This window comes from Ornithorhynchus anatinus, chromosome 13 (assembly GCF_004115215.2).
Source record: "Ornithorhynchus anatinus isolate Pmale09 chromosome 13, mOrnAna1.pri.v4, whole genome shotgun sequence".
Taxonomy (NCBI): Eukaryota; Metazoa; Chordata; class Mammalia; order Monotremata; family Ornithorhynchidae; genus Ornithorhynchus; species Ornithorhynchus anatinus.
The window spans coordinates 18119042-18136629 of record NC_041740.1 but is presented as its reverse complement, the minus strand read 5'-3'; the positions used below and the strand labels follow the sequence as shown (position 1 = coordinate 18136629).

Here is a 17588-nt window from a genome sequence, read left to right as displayed (position 1 = left end):
TAGGGTCTGGGGGTAGTGTCTGCTGGAAGGTCACTAAATCTCTGTGCTTTTTCAGCAGCAGGCCTTGCTGTGCCCTCATCTGGTTTAGACATTGTTGTTGAGTGAAACATATCCATGTACCAATCGGTGGAGTTTTCAATCAGTGGTATTTTTTGAGCACTTTTTGTGTACGAAACCCAGCACTGAGCACTTGGGAGAGTACCCTACAATAGAATTGAAAGACACACTCTCTGCCCAGAAGGAGCTTACAGTCTTCACTAGGCATATTCTTCATTAAAGGTGAACAAAAGCTCTTAATACATTTTATTTTATAAAATTGATAATAGATTACTTGTATACTTTAAATTACTTGCTTAAAAATACCTTAAAGAAATAGCTGGCGAGAAATGGTTACCATAGATTTAATGAGATCCCCACAAAAGAAAAAATTAAAAATTGCCTGGAACTTGAGGAATTTCAGTGTAATAGAAATTGTCATCCTATATAAGCTTTATTTGCTTGGTTTTTGCTGTGATCATTCTTTTTCAATTATTCAATACAGAAATGAAGAAAAAAACAAATCAGCCTGTCAGCTGATGATTCAGGGCATACAACATATGAGATGTCACACATCTAGCACCTTGATTTATAGAGCACAGGAAGAAGGACAGAACAAATGCCCATGGCTGGAAAAAGGGGAGGGAAGATTGATAGTCTTCCCGTCCTGTTTAAAACCAAAATGCCACCAGAATTTTCAGCAAAGCCAAACATTTGACTAAAACCCATCTTTCTAAAGGCACTTCAGCAGAGCTAGACTGCCTCTGAAAAATTATTACTTAATAAGCATAAATGCTTATGAACCAGGACTGCACAAGAGATTTGATGAACAGAAGCTCTTACTTTCACCCAGTGGTAGTGATAAGGGTATTAACAGGCTACTGGAAGCAAGAACTGTATGAAACCCAGGGCAAAAAAATGAACAGGAAAGAATTAGTCACAGTCTCTAGCCCTCAGGGGGCTCACAGTTTAAGAATGATGCAATGGGGGGAGAAGGTTGCTAACAGACACCTAAAAAGAAATGAAAGAATAAATATGCAAAAACCACATGAGACAGTGCTCATAGTCCAACAGGTCATCGAGCAATCAATTACAGCCAAAGTCTTCCCAATTTCCTAAAATTAGTAGAGACACCCCTGCTGCTGCAGCTCTTTATGTCCCTTGAGACACCGCTGGCACAGGGCAAATCAGGAGCTAAGGTACCCTAGAAGGGTGGCAGTTGTTGCTTGGTGGTCCAATGGGGGGATGCTGTTGTAATGGCTCCAAGTAGCTCCTTGCTTGTTCTGAACCCCGAGCAACTCAAACTCAGACTGGCCAACTTGGGAAGAACTAGAAAAGACAGGGTTAGTAGAAGGCAGAAACACAAATATACATCAACCGTCGTTCATTACCCCTTTCTCCCACGTTGGAGTAGAAGTTTCTTTAGAGCAGGGATTGTGTCTTCTACTTTTATTGTACTCTCCCAAGCACTTAGTACAGTGCTCTGAACACAGAAGGCAGTCAATAAATACTGTTTATTGATTGGGAAGTGGCTTGTGGGGTGGAAATAACCACCTCTACCTTCACTTCTACCTTGCCTCTGGCCATGTCTCCTATGATTGTGAGTGATGGACACAACATCTGTGAACTGAGTCACCTGGTCCTGTGTTTATGAGAAACCACTTGCCCTTAAATAGAGGGAATATTGCACTTCTAGCATATTCATAAGACCTTTAAGTAAGTTCCCTAACCATATTGTCCTTTGTTTTCACCTACAGAATGGCAAAGAAACACATCTCTTTCTCACAGCAGGCCGTGAGAAGTTTCAGTAACATTGAAACTTATTGAAAGAAAAGTGCTCTATAAATACACCGTGTTATTTTTCATACAGTCAGATTGAATATACCATTATGGTATGTTTCTGTAATACCGTTAACAGACTTTTTGATGAAGTGTTTTCAAATATTGTTAACAGACTTTCTGATTTTATAGTGAAGTGTCTTACAGTTTACTGGTAATTCCTTCCAGAGAACTTGTGATGACTTTATAATCTTGTATGTGGGAATTTTAACCCCATCTTATGAAAATATCAATGGAACTCACTGGTTAGTGGCTGCCAGAAAGCATACAATTCACTCTTTCAGCAACCTTCCACTCTGCTATAGTCAGTTTGTGCTTTAGGGAACCAATTTTATCAGAAGACAACTGCCTATAAAGAGCAGGGAGTTATTAACAGTTGGATTACTGAGTCTTCAAGCTTCTCTTGTCTTTATTTCCTTTCCCTTTGTTGATTTTTGGGTAACATGCTCCCTTTTCTAGGGAATAATTTCAAAACATCAAAGGCACAAACAAGCATCTGTGCCTCATCCCTTTCCCACCCTTCTCTGGTCAGAAGCCTGGGCCCACTTCCAGGATGGATTAGTTTAGTGCTCAGCCTTTATGGGCGGGGCCAGGCTGAGCATGAATCAGGACCACCCTGGCCTCCAGATTTCTAACTCCTCCAGAGGTTTTCTCCTTAGCCGCAGTGGTGATTTTGCCATTTCTGCTCTCTTTCTTAAGTGGTAACAGTATTTCGTAGCTGCCTGGGAAGTAGCAGCTTGCAAAAATTCTACATGACTGTGCCATAAGCAGGGGTTTTCAGTCCTAAATCCCAACCAAACCCCACTTCTATTGCCCCCAAAACACTGTAATAATAAGAATTAAGGTATTTGTTAAGTGCTTACTATGTGCCAGGCACTCTACTAAGCACTGGGGTGGTTACAAGTAAATCGGGTTGGACACAGTCCCTATCCACATGGGGCTCAGTCTTAATCCCCATTTTACAGGTGAGGTAACCAGGGCAGAGAGGAGGGAAGTGTCTTGCCCAAGGTCACACAGCAGACAGGTGGCAAAGCCAGGATTATTGCATTTCTTGCTCCAGTGGAGCATGGCTGGCAGGGATGAGAGAGTGTGAGTGTCGCTCACTGGGTGAAACCAACACTGGGATTTTGATCAGTTCCTCAGCGTGGGTTCTCAGACCTCAGGCCCCAGGCCCATAGGTCATTCCTTACAAAAGCCGCCGTCGTATGAGGACAAACCTATTGATGGAAACAGAGGGAAAATGAGGTAGCTGAGAGGCAGCTTTAAGGGATGCACAACAACTAGTAAACTTTTACATGCACGATCTGCAGGTGGCAACATACCTCAGGTCTTTGCTTCTGTGCATACATCTCGCCAAGGTGTGTGTCCTTGTTTTTTTCAGGAGACTCCATCATCGTAATCACTACTATGAATATAAAATATTTGAGTTTTTCATTTTTATTATGTTTAGAAAAATTGCCCTCCCCAGGCTCCCTACCGCACAAAAACCTGCCACTCTGGGCCAGAAAAATATTTTAATTTTTCATTTTTATTATTTTCTGAAAAATTGCACCACCCCCAGTCTCCCTGTCCGACAGAAGCCTATCACTATGGGCCAGAGAAAGTATTTGTGTATCATTTTTGATTGTTTTGTGAAAAAAATTACATTCCCCCAGGCTCCCAGCCCCATAGAAACATGCCGCCCTAAGCCAGAGAAAATATTTTAGTATTATTTTCTGAAAAATTGCCCCCTCCCCACCAGGCGAGCAACCTCACAAAAACCTGCCACTCTAGGCCAGAGCCTTCAGTGCCTATTGGGAAATCTGCCACTGGCTCTACTGTTTATGGAGCCAAAGGGACTCACTAGTCAATAGTATTTGTAAGGAGTCCATTAGCATTTGTGAGAAAGCCCAGATAGCTTCAACAAAAGTTGTTGACACAATCAGTATTGTTGAGGACGGTGTTAATTTTACCATCCACTAGTGTAGACTGGGTCTGAAGGGAAACCCAAGATTTTTATGCACTGAGCTAAACACAGTGTTTATTCTTCCATAAAATAAAAGAGTAGGGCAGATGGGAGCTAATGACCTATGGGTTGTTTGCCAATTGTTTAACTTCTAGATTGACTTCTAGTGTTTTATACTTGGAGGGATTGAAATGCTACAGGTATAAAGTGATACCATGGCTTGGGATGCTATTCTTAGGAATCTGCAAGTTTTTGCAGCAGTCACCTCAGCAGAACTAATGTTCTCTGGAGACCTGACAAAGCAAAAGTACATCACAGGCGTACACCTTGAATTTGTATAACAGTTGTACATTATCTGCCCCCCCCCCCCCAAATCTAACATTGGTTATCACATTTTGTCCGCACCACATCTCTGTGAGGTAGGGAAGAGGCAGATGGTATTATCTCTGTTTTACACTTGAAGAAACTGAGGGACAGAATGGCGAAGATATTTGCTCAAGGTCACAGAACAGTGGCAGAGCATCCTGGTCTCCTGACTCCCAGAATCACAGCCTTTCCATTAGTCTACACTGACATAGTAATTTGAATGCTTTACTTTCTTTTAGAAGGTCATTTGAGTTATCAGTGTGCTATCAGTAGTGTTACATGGCCTGGTCCGGAGGATGGAACCTCAGGGTCATCAAGATCTTATGCAGGAATTATTCTTTAGGCTTAGATGAAAGCATTTATGTTGCCGAGTCACCCTCTTAGACTTTCAATCTTATTTATTGAATGTTTACTGGGTGCTGAGCACTGTACTAAGGGCTTGGGAGAGTACGATATAACACAGTTGGTAGACACGAGTTTACAACTCATTCTGTTTTACTTTTGTATCTAAAGTGATCAATTCTCCCAGTGCTTAAAGTTGGTCTTTGGTACTGAGGATAAAAACTCTGAGAGGAACATCCACTTTTTCAAAACAGTGCATTAAGGCGTGAGGCATTCCACATTAGTGGGGTGGGCACTTTATTGCTTTTCAGGAGCAGTAATGGTTTCCACTGAGCCATCCACACTCTGTGGCCCAATTTCCCTGCACTTGTTTAGGGAAGCAGCATAACATAGTGGATAGAGCATGGGTGTGGGAGTAAGAAGATCATGGGTTCTGATCCCGACTCTGCCACTTGTCCGTTGTGTGGCCTTGGGCAAGTCACTTCTCTGTGCCTCAGTTATTTCATCTGTAATGGGGATTAAGATTGAGTCCCATATGTCCAGCCTGGTTAGATTGTATCTATCCCAGCATTTAGTACAGTGCCACAACACACGATTAGCACTTAACAAATACCAATTTTTATTTTAAGAAGATGGTTGGCAAAGATATGGTCTACTCTCATCTTTTTGTAGTTACTGGATGAGACTCTCCATCTACTGCACCAATCGTAGGCGCTCATTAAATACATTTGATTGATTGATTGACTGATCTTAGGAAACCTGGTATTGCCTGTGGCTGAGGAACAGACTATCTCTGTCCCCCTGTGCATTCTGTCCCTGTGCTTAGTACATTCCTCTCCACATAGTAAGCATTTAATAAATACTATTACTACTACTATATCCTCTCAGCTGCAGACCTAGTTGTGCCATCTGTAAATCTGGATAAAGTATCGATGACCAAAACAGTTTGGAAGTGAAAGTGCCAAGTGCATATGGTGAAGGAAATGGAGCTCAGTGTAGGTGGGGAATGAGTCTGTTTATTGTTGTATTGTGCTTTCCCAGGCACTTAGTGCAGTGCTCTGCACAGAGTAAGCACTCATTACATACGATTGACTGAGGCCCAAACAGCTGTGGAATCATAAGCTGAAATCAGGAAACCGAAAGCAAGGAGAAAGGAGGAAAAGTTAAAATGAAATCTGAGATTGTATCCTATCTCATTTGAAAGCTGGGAGCCCTTTGCCACAGAAAGACCGGAATCATCTACAGTGATTAAGAAAAGAACAGTTCTTTTCAAGCATAAACTTTCTAAGAAGCGGGAGACAAAGAGGCAAAAGTGAAATCAGTGACAGGTGCAGTGAACAACTAACTTGACAGCACAATGAAAAACAGCAGCACAGTGTGATTGTAACCCTTAGATCTTTCATTGGCCTTTTCAACCATGCCTGCAACCATAGATGAATTCCACTCACTGGCATCTTCTTCAAGCAAGAAGGAAAACTAAATATCCTCTCGATATAATTACTATTTTATTTCACTCTTACTGCACTTGGATACTGTGTCATGAAAATGACACATGTTCTTTTTTCATGGAAAAAAAATAAGGATGGCTTGGAAAAATGTCTGCAGAACTAATAATTATGTTATACTAATGATACTAGAGCTCACCCCAGGATTTTAATTTTCCACCCAAGTGCCTCGAAAAATATTTCCATCAAAATAGCTTTGTCATTAAAGTCGTCAGTTAAATGAGTGATATTCTATTACAAATAATAAACTGCATAGTCACAGTGAAAATTACATCTTGGAGCATGGGCAAATTTGATTGAGGGGAAAAGTAATTTCAAATTGATGCAGATTCTTTAGTTTCATTTTAAACTTTAGTTCTTAAAGAAGATTATATCTAATTACTCCCCATCATGTAATAATTGACTCACTGGAATGATCTGTTTCAGTTATTCCCAGTCAGTTCTAATCATTTATACCTTCTGGAAGAAAATACTTTTTATAATGTCCAAGAAGTTTCTTTGTGTCAACACCTGGTTTAGGTAATAATCTGACTATATAGAGCTGAGTAACTTGATAACTAGATGAAGAACCTATTCAAGGGCATTTATTTATATGTGCTTGGAGAAAACAGTTCTGTTAAGTCACAGTATTCAATAAGGGAAGATCACTATTTAAACATTTTGTTTATTAATGGGAAGCTTATTGTAGATGGTCCACAGATTTAGCCTCACTCAGTACTTCTTCCAGTGAAATTGGTATTAAGTGATACATTTACTTTTTAAAAAAAATTCAAAAATTTACTATTGGCCTTGAACTGAGGGGAAAAAAAAGAGACCCTAGTAGAAATTCTTGCTGTTATTTTGCTCTAGAGTACTGGCGTACTTTTAAGAAACTGTTTACAGTCACCTTTGCAGCCAACGAATTCTTCTACAACAGAATTTGTGTCAAGATTTTGCCTAAGTATTTAGTTTAAATTGTGGAAATTGCAGAAAATGGATAAAATGTGCATTTAAATACATTTCGTTATGCTTTATTTCATCATTCACTTCACTTTGCATTGTTCTAGCTTGGATTTCATTTAAACCCTGATTCTCCCTCTGGTGAACCAGAATTTAAGGTGGAAATGTTGACAGTTCCCTAACTAGCAATATTAGAAAACTCTTTCAAACACTGGTCACATAAAGGGAGCCATTGTAGGTTTAACAGTTCAGAACTGATTCATTTAATGATTCGTCTTCTGTTAACTGTTCCAATGATTATTTTTTTTCTTCTCCCAAGTATTCTGTTCAAGACCTGGTGCCATGCGAACCATCTTAAAAAACACTAGCAGCTAATTGTTTTACAAAATCAAATTCAGTACAAAAAGCTGCCCCATGAATTTTGAGCACAGGTCACTGATTTCCAACAAGAAAGCAACATGGAAACAGCATGGCCTAGTGGAAAGATCATGGACGTGGGAGTCAGAGGACCAGGATTCTAATCCTGACTCAACCACATATCTGCTGTGTGACCTTAGGCAAGTCACTTCATTTCTCTGTGCCTCAGTTATGTCATCTGTATAATGGGGACTGTGAGCCTCATGTGGGACAGGAACTATGTGTGACCTGATTACCTTGCATCTACCCCAGTGCTTAGAACAGTGCTTGGCACATAGTAAGTGCTTAAGAAATACCACAATTACTCTTATTATTATTAGTAGTAGTAGTAGTAACAAGAGGGAGATTACACTCTTTAATTTCATTTTAGAAACATTCACACCTGAGGGATTAGGAAACACTAATTAGTTCATGTTTTGTTGCTTAGAGGGAGGGCAAGACAACTGAACAACAAAATCCCTGGAGAAGGTAGTGACATCACTGTCCCTAGCCTAGACAAAAGGTCAGAAAGCCTGGAGTTCCTGCACTTACTCATCCCAGTTCCACAGTCACTATCCAAGACCGCCCCTGGGTGAGGAAGGGGAATAGAGCCAAAGGACAGTTCATCTCCTAAACACGTGAACAGAGGATCCAACTCATTTCTTCTTCTGCTTAAAAGTTCAACTCTCTCTTGGCTATTCAAAAGCCATTTTTTTCTCCTTATATTTTTTGCCTTTTGCCCATTGCATTGATTAGAAGAACTCCCACAGAAGCATGGGTAGGGATATGAAAGACCCACCTAATAATTTATAACAGCACTGGTAAAAGATTTGAAGAAAGAGGATCAGTCAGTGGTATTTGCTCAGTGGTGTTTTCTGAGCGCTTACCCTGGGTCAGACCACTGTACTAAGCACTTGGGAAAGTACAGTAGTTGGCAGACACAATCCCTGCCCAGAAGGAGCTTACTGTCTTCAGGGGCAAACAAATATTAGGATAGGTTAGGGTTAGAGAAAATAGCATATAAAATATAGGATGGTATTGTGGGGCTGGGAAAAGTATCAGAGAGCTTATGATCGCCAAGTTCATAGTTAACACATAGGAGAGGGCAGATAGGAGAAATAAAGACTCAATCAGGGAAGGCCTCTTGGAGGAGAAGAGTTTTTAGGAGGGTTTGGAGATGAGGAGAGTGGGGAATGTCAGATCTGAAAGGGGAGAGAGAACGTGAGCAAGCGGTTAGTGGTGGGGTAAGGTGAGATGAAGGTACGGAGAGTAGGTTGGTGGTATTAGAGGAGGAAGTGTGCGGATTGCACTGTAGGAGAGTAGTGAGGTTAGGTAGGAGGGGCAGAGATGATTGAGTGTTTTAAAGCTGATGGCGATGAGTTTTTTTGACATGGAAGTAAGTGGGCAATCATTGGAGGTTTTTGAGGATTGGGGAGATATGGCTTTTCAGAAAATTGATCTGGGCAGTAGGATGAAGTATGGACCAGAGAGGAGAAATATAGGATGCAGGAAGGTCAGCGAGGAAGGAGATGCGGTAGTCAAGGCCAGTTAGGATAAGTGGTTGGATCCGCATAGTAGCAGTTTGGATGGAGAGGAAAGGGCAAATTTTAGCAATGTTGTGACAGTAGAACTGACAAGATTTGGGGACAATTTGAATATGTGGGCTTGTGAGTTGAGGACATTGCCAAGATTACAGGTTTGTGAGATAAGGAGAAATAATAATGTTGGCATTTGTTAAGCACTTACTATGTGCAGAGCACTGTTCTAAGCACTGGGGTAGAGACAGGGTCATCAGGTTGTGCCACGTGATAGTGGTATTGTCTACAGTGATGGGAAAGACAGTGGGATGACAGGGTTTGGGTGTGAAGATGAGTTTTTTTTGGATTTGTTTACTTTGAGGTATCAGTGGGACATCCAGGTAAAGCTGTCCTGGAGGCATGAGGAAATGAGAAACTGCAGAGGAGGAGAGAGATCAGGGTTTGGAGATGTAGATTTGGGAATTATCCACACAGAGATGACAGTTGAATATGTGGGAGCAAATGGGTTCTCTAAGGGAGTGGGTGTAGATGGAGAATAGATTGGAGCCCAAAACTGAACTCTGAGGCATGCCCCCCAAAGTCAGAGGGAGGGAGACAGAGGAGAAGGCTGAGAAAGAAACTGAGAAGGTAGTCATAGAGATAAGAGGAGAACCAGTAGGGGATGGTGTCAGGAAAGCCAAGATTAGATGTTTCTAGAAGTAGAGAGTAGTCCACAGTGGTGAAGGCAGCATAAAGATCAAGGACAATTAGGATGGTGTAATTGCCATTGGATTTGCCAAGAAACAGTGTGGCCTATTAAGAAGTAGTGTGGCTTAGTGGAAAGAGCATAGACCTGGGAGTTAGAGGACCAGGGTTCTAATCTTGGCTCTGCCAATTGCTTGCTGTGACCTTGGACAAGTCACTTCACTTCTCAACCCCTCAGTTTCTTGTAAAATGGGGATTCGATACCTGTTCTTTCTCCAGGTTAAGACTGTGAGTCCCATGTGGGATAGAGACTGTGTCTGACCTAATTAACTTGTACCTACCCCAGGACTTAGGACAGTGTTTAACACATAATAAGCACTTAACAAGTACCATAAAACAAACTAGATTATAGATGACTTTAAAATGGGCTGTTTCCTTGGGGAGGAAGAGGTGGAAACCACATTGCAGGGGGTGGTGGAGAGACCTGGAGGAGAGGAAGTAGCGGCAGTGAGTGTAGAGGATGCCATGAGACCTGTGAGGTTTGGGGATATTATTTATTTGGACTGTCTAGTCCTTGCCAGCGACAGCCTCCTCCCGGATCTCCCTGTCCCTAGTTTCTCCTCTTTCCAGTCCACACATCATTCTTCTCTCCACATCTGTTTTTTAAAACCCATTTCTGCACAGGTCTCCCCACTCCTCAGAAACCCCCAGTAGTTGCCAAAGCTTCTCCGGATCAAACGGAAACTCTCACCATTGGCTTTAAAGCATTTCAGTCAGCTCTCTTTCCCTCCTACTTATCCACTCGCTTTTCCCCTTACACCCTAGCTTACAATCGTCATTCCTCTCAAGCTAACCTATTCACCGTGCCTCATTCTTTTCCTTTCTGCCTCCAACTTCTTGCTCATGCCCCTTCCCTTCCCCTTCGCATCAGAAAGACCACAGCTCTCCCTTTCTTCAAAGCCCTTCCAAATCATATCTCCTTCAGAGGCCTTCCCCAAGTCATCTCTAATTGTGGTATTTGTTAAGCTCATACTATGTGCTACAGATGGGTATAAGCGCAGGGTAGATACAGGCCAATCGGGTTGGACACGGTCCTTGTCCCACAGAGGGCTCTCAGTTGTAATCCCCATTTTACAGATGAGGGAACTGAAGCCCAGAGAAGTAAAGTAACTTGCCCAAGGTCACACAGCAGACAGGTGGCAGAGTCAGGATTAGAACCCAGGACCTTCTGACTCCCAGGTCCATGCTCTATCCACTAGACCATGTTTCACCCCACCAACTGCCACTTTAGCCCTCCTTGCACTCTCTAATCAGTTGGATACTATCCCCTCCATACCACTTACGTACATATCTTGGGCTCCATATCTAAGTTCAGTGGGTGGAGTCTGTACTCAATATATGTGAATGGCTTTGTATTTGATATTAATATTGATAATGAACTCCCTTGGTATTGTCTAGAATCTCAGTAGGGTTTTGGAGTTTCTGTGCCTGCTGTGTTCCTGATCATCACCTTCTAAAGAAGAACCAGTTCAAGACCCCAAAATATAGGCATGATTCCTCTTGTTTTTATTCCAGGATCCTTTCCTTCCCTTTTTCTTCCCATCCTTCCTCCTCTCACTTTTACAAGCTCATTAAATCTCCCCAGCTGTAGGGAGAAATCCCATACCCTCCATCAGGCAGAAGCAATAATTTAATAAATTACACAATCAAATTATAATAGAAATAATAACAAGAAAATGATTTCAAATAGTGTTGTTTTACCCTTGGATAGAATTACATAGGCCTGAAATGAATATTTTAAAATTTTTAAAAATCCCAAATATTAGAGCATTCAGTTCTGCCTTAACATGTGGCTTCATTACACAGTTTGTCTAGAATGCGGTTAGGGAATTAGGGAATGTTCTTCTAATAATCCTAAACTGTTTGGGCTGAGAAGTCATGTGGTCTAGTGGAAAGAGCACAGGCCTGGGAGTCAGAGGACCTGGGTTCCAATCCCGGCTACGGCACTTGTCTGCTATTTGACCTTAGGCAAGTCACTTCATTTCTCTGCATCTCAGTTACCTCATCTGTAAAATGGAGATTAAAACTGTGAGCCCATGGGGAAGAGGGAATGTATTCAACCTGATTATCTCATATCTACCCCAGTGCTTAGTACAGTGCCTGGCACATAGTAACCACTTAACTAACTCCATAAAAAAGTGTTATTATTAGTGTTCAGTGTTAGAAGAAATTACTTGTGAACGGCACTAGAATAGGTGACTGGTACAGTGCCAGTTATCTTTCCCATGAGGTTATGAAAGAATGCAATCCTCATGTTAGTGGACAACTAGGGGCATAGTATTTTTCCACAATATTGTACAACAATATTATCCAATTGAAGAATGGATCTTCCATACTTTTTTTTTCCCAGTACTAACATTGCTAGCTAGGAAGTGTGGTAAAAAGCCTCTGCTTAATTTCCATTTTATAAAATGCTTAGCTAAAGGCACAAGTTATTGTTAATATACTCATAAATACCAGGTCGGAAATTGCTCATGAATATTTGAAACCTATTTATAAAGTGCTTTCATATTATTTTAATGAAGTATACATGTTATCATCAGATCGCAAGTTACTTCTAAAAGGGCACAATCAATGGTAGAATTAGGTAGAAGTACAAAATTTACAAAGAAAATCTATTTAGGTGTGGGAAATATACTCCTCTTAGGTAGCCTAAAGTGCTTGCAGCTGTTATGTCTTAGAATACATTTAGGAAAGTTCATTTATAAATGCACAAAGATGAATTGAATGCAGAGTAAACAACAGAGAATAATGTAAGATTAAAGCCACCTCCAGAATGTTAGGTGTTTAAAATTCTCACTGGGGGATGTGTTCTTTTATATTTCTCCTTCATTTGAAAATGAAGACCACTTAGACCTTCCTTTTCTCTTAAAACCAAGGAGCATTTCAAGAAGATATAGTCTTAGTTGCCAAAAGTTGCATCTTGAAGAGGAAGCACATTTTCATTGCAAAAGATATTGCAGTGAAACGTGTATACAGTCTTCCAGTTTTTGCCCATTCCCACAATGAGAAGTCAGGCCTGGGGCTTTTGTGTGGTAGGGACTGGGGAGTCCAAAAGTTGTTTTACTAGCTTGGCTCCACTATAAGTGCATATAAGGAAGGAAGGCTGCTTCGTGCGCTTTTTGGTTCCTTGAACCTATTATTCTCATGCTCATCTCAAACTCATGTACAACTCTATAAACAGGCAGTTGAAGGTCTGCCAGTCTAAGCAGTAGCTCTTCAAAACATTTATTGAACTACTTTGCCATATTCTAGACCCCAAAGTCACAAAGAAAGAATATTAGAATTTCTGGTTTTCAAGTCAACCCCATATTTTTCTGAAACCCTCCAAAAAAATCCAATAGATTATCTTTTCATTGCAGAGGGGAAATAATAAACCTCAGTGCTGTAAGACTCATATGTTCTCAGATTTACTGTGCAAAGAGTCAAAGTCTTTATAGTGTAAATATGCACGCAGATCAGAAGCAGCTAAAGAGCAGAAAAATATCATCCAAATAAGATCTTCTTAGGTGTTGCTTCTTGTCCTCCCTGTCATTCATATGGCTCAATGATGCCTCATATCCACTTCATCTCCCACATGTGAGTCTAATAGTTACAAGTATTCATTTTGCAAAATCCAGTTATGCATATTATGATATGTATTCAGCTATGTACATTCATATGTATTTCTATACATGCCCCTTCACTTTCCTTTTTTGTCTAATTCTTTGGTAGGCTCTCTCTTTCTAAATTATAAACTCTTGCAAGAGGGGGGCATTGTCTTTATTTTTCCCCTTTTGTTCTGCTCAGGTACCAGAGTAGAGCTGTAGTAGGTGTTTGATCGATGCCATCACTGATGATGCCAGAGGAGACGTTTCTCCCTGACTCTCCAATGTCTTCATATTCCCACATCCTCTTTCTGCTTCCCAGCTGCTCTCAAGAGGAAAACTTCCCACTTGCTCTCAAAAATCTACTCTCTTATGCCCTAAATCTCATCACCTCTCACCTCTTAAAAGCTCTTCTCCCACCTTCCTTCCGTCCTTCCCTCCCTTACTGTCATCTTCAGTCCCTGTTCTCCCTCCTGCTTATACTGTGAACCCCACCCATGTTGGACAGAGACCCACCTGTTTAACTGGTGTCTACCCCTGCGCTTAGAACAATGCTTCACACATAATAAGCATCATCAGCAATGGCCTTTATTGAGTGCTTACAATGTGCAGAGCACTATACTAAGTTGCTTGGGAACCTACAGTGTAACAGAGTTGGCAGACAGTCTAAAGGGGGAGACAGACATTAACATAAATAAATTACAGTACATAATTTAAAATACGTGTATGTGTTGTGGGGTTGAGGGTGGGGTGAAAAATCAAATGCTCAAAGGTCACAGATCCAAGTGTATAGATGACACAGAAGGGACAGGGAGCCAGAGAAAAGAGGGCTTAGTGGGGGAAGGCTTCTTGGAGGAGATGGGATCTTAATAATGCCTTGAAGGGAATCTGTCATATGAGGAGGGGGAGGGAGTTCAGACTAGCGGTAGGATGTGCACAGTGAGTAAGTGGTGCTAGAGGTGTGAAGTTTGTGGGCTGGTTGTAGTGAGATGAGGTGAGATCAGTCAGGTGAGATAGAAGAGGGCGAGCTGATTGAGTGCTTTAAAGCAAATGGTAAAGAGTTTCTGCTTGTTGCCAAGGTGGATGGACAACCATTGGAGAATCTTGAGGACGGGGGAGACATAGACTGAATGTTTTTGTAGAAAAAGGGTCTATTTATGGACTGGAGCTGGGAGAGACAGGAGGCTGGGAAGTCAGCAAGAAGGCAGATGCAGTAGTCAAAGCGGATAGAATAAGTGCTTGGGTCAGCATAGTAGCAGTTTGGATGGAGAAGAAAGGGCGTATTTTTGCAATGTCGTGAACCGACAAGATTTGGCAACAGATTCAATATGGGGGTTGAATGAGAAAGGTGAGTCAGAGACGATGTCAAGGTAACAACGTTGTGAGACAGGGAGGAGAGTAGTAGGTTCTAACAGTAATGAGAAAGATGGGGCGGACAGGGTTTGGGTGGGAAGATAAGGAGTTTTATTTTGAAGTTAAGTTTGAGGTGTTGGTGGAACATCCAGGTAGGGAAGTCCTGAGGGCAGGAGGAAATGTGAGACTGCGGAGAGGGAGAGAGGTCAGAGCTGGAAATGTAGATTTGGGAATGATCACATAGAGATGGTAGTTGAAACCATGGGAGCAAATGAGTTCTCCAAAGGAGTGGGTGTAGATGAGAATAGAAGGGGACCTAGAACTGAGCCTTGAGGAGGACCCTCACTGTCAGAGGGTGGGAGTCCGAGGAGGGAGGAGCCTGCAAACCAAACTGAAAAGGAGAGGTCAGGGAGATGGGAGGAGAATAAACAGAGGACAATGTCAGTGAAGCCAAGGTTAGATAAAGTTTCAAGGAGAAGGGGGAGGGTCCACAGTGTCAGAGGCAACTGAGAGATTAGGAGAATTAGGATGGAGAGGCCATCAGATTTGGTGAGAAGAAATTCATTTAATCTGATCATGTCTCTTCCCATATGAGCATGTTAACTATTCATGTAAAGAAAGGGTTTCCTTTCCTCTGTAACTACCATGAGACCTAACAGTGCTCACTTTTGAGCTTCCTGTCTAAATTTCAAGAAAGGGTGGAGAAACCACAAAGAGCATATTTTTAAACACATTCACCAGTCATGGGCTGAAACTGCATTCTTAAGAAAGACAGATAAGGAAGAAGCAGGAAGAGAAAAGAAAGAGAAATAATTTTGGACAAAAGAGTAAATGTAGTTGAGACTGCTAAGAGAGAGGGAATGGGGGGAGGAAATAATTTAAAAGGAAGTTTATCTGTTCCCCCTTTTTATTCTCTCTGGTGAAACCCAGAACAGTATTACAGCACTGTGCAGCTACAATAATGTTTGGTAAATATCATGTTTGGCAAAGAATGGAGAAAGAGGAAAAAATAAATTGAGGCATAAATTTGAAGAAAATGCAACATGAGAAAACAAACCTAATCCTAGTTTTAGCTTGGCTCTATGAGGTTGGCATATATGTTCTTTTTGTTTCAGGAGCTTGTATTTTATCCCACCCCCTTCAGGTTTATAATTTTTTTCTAACTTTAAGGAAAAAAAAACCTGACAAATTACCTGAGACAATAATGTAGTTCTCATGAGTCTATTGGAGGAAGGCATTTCAAATAAACTTGCTAAAATGAAAACAGAAATAGAACTAGATTCTAATACAAACACCTGGATATCATATAAACTGATATATCAGCTTCAAAGATGAGAGCACTATTTGCTTCCAATAAACTATTGCCTAAAATACCTAACTCACTCCACTGTATCACTTTGTCAAAGTGCCTATAAAGGGTAGTATAACAAAACCCCACTCTATCCCAGCAGTTGGCATGTAATCTTTTGTTCTTCAGGCCAAGGCTTAAATGGCAAAGTACGCAGTATGACAAACTAACATACATTTATCAACGATAACCTAGAATGTATTAATTTGAAACTTCTAGACTATATCATTATCAAAATATTTCATTGTTCCTATCAATACATTTACTTTCGGTTCTCTTTGCTTAAGAAAGTGATTGGGAGATTTCACTCCCCATACTAATAGATTTTGATCATGGTCATATCTCTGCGTTTCGTATTTTTGTATTCAGAACTATTTAAGCAACTTGAAAAATCTTTTGTTATTGCAACCTTGTTTTAAATAGCTCTAAGAAACTCTTTGGTGGTGGGTTTTTAAAAATGATGCCCATTCCTAGAGTTGTCCACTAGATTACCGTCCCTCGGTCTCGCCTATCCCGCTGTCGACCCCTGGGCCACGTCCTCCCGCGGTCCTGGAATGCCCTCCCTCCTCACCTCCGCCAAACTGATTCTCTTCCCCTCTTCAAAACCCTACTTAAAACTCACCTCCTCCAAGAGGCCTTCCCAGACTGAGCTCCTCTTCTCCCTCTACTCCCTCTGCCACCCCCGCTTTACCTCTCTGCAGCTAAACCCTCTTTTTCCCCCTGCTCCTCCACCTCTCCCTTCCCTTCCCCACAGCACTGTACTCATCCACTCAACTGTATATATTTCCATTGCTCTATTTATTTTGTTAATGAATTGTACATCGCCTTGATTCTATTTAGTTGCCATTGTTTTTATAAGATGTTCTTCCCCTTGACTCTATTTATTGCCATTGTTCTTGTCTGTCCGTCTCCCCCTATTAGACTGTAAGCCCGTCAAACGGCAGGGACTGTCTCTATCTGCTGCCAACTTGTTCATCCCAAGTGCTTAGTACAGTGCTCTGCACATAGTAAGCGCTCAATAAATACTATTGAATGAATGAATGAATAGATTAATTCATTTTGGAGCTCCTTAGCCGGGGTATGGGATGGGGGCATTCATCTAACTCCCTGATGTTTAGATGGGCTCCCCTCCCCCATCCTTCTAGGTCTTACCTACAGGACTAGTCAGGAAGGAGAAGGGGAAGGAAGAGATTAAATAGTTTTTCTGTGGTCTGATTAAATGGAGATAAAGTGAAAATAAAAAAAATTAAAATAATGTTTACCTTTCCCAAGGTTCCTGCCTCTGAGGCCCAGAACCAGCTCTCCCACTGAACCCTACACACAAGCAACTGGGCCCCCATAAAGGTACTGGTTTGGCCACACAGTAAAGTGGTCTTTATTGACTCATTGATTTTTTTTTTGGTATCTGTTAAGTGCATCCTATGTGCCAGGCACTGTTTTAAGCGCTGGGGTAGCTACAAGATAAACAGGTTGGACACAGAGCCTGTCCCACATGTTGCCCAGTCTTAACTCCTATTTTACAGATGTGGAAACTGAGGCACAGAGAAGTGAAATGACTTGCCCGAAGTCACACAGCAGAGAAGTGGCAGAGATGGGATTAGAACCCAGGTCCTTTGGACTCCCAGGCCCATGTTTTACCACTAGGCCATG

The 17588-nt window shown here is 41.4% G+C and overlaps 1 protein-coding gene across 2 annotated transcripts in view; it reads left to right on the top strand.

The window, feature by feature from the left end:
- ARMC3 (armadillo repeat containing 3) overlaps window positions 1-17588 on the top strand; it is a 153005-nt gene that overhangs the window by 3247 nt on the left and 132170 nt on the right. The window contains exon 2 of one of the 2 annotated variants that reach the window (XM_029077674.2): window positions 17211-17282. The exons of the other annotated variant lie outside the window; for it this stretch is intronic. The gene's annotated coding sequence lies outside the window, so the exon portion shown is untranslated. The remainder of the gene's footprint in view (window positions 1-17210; window positions 17283-17588) is intronic. 2 annotated transcript variants of the gene reach the window in all.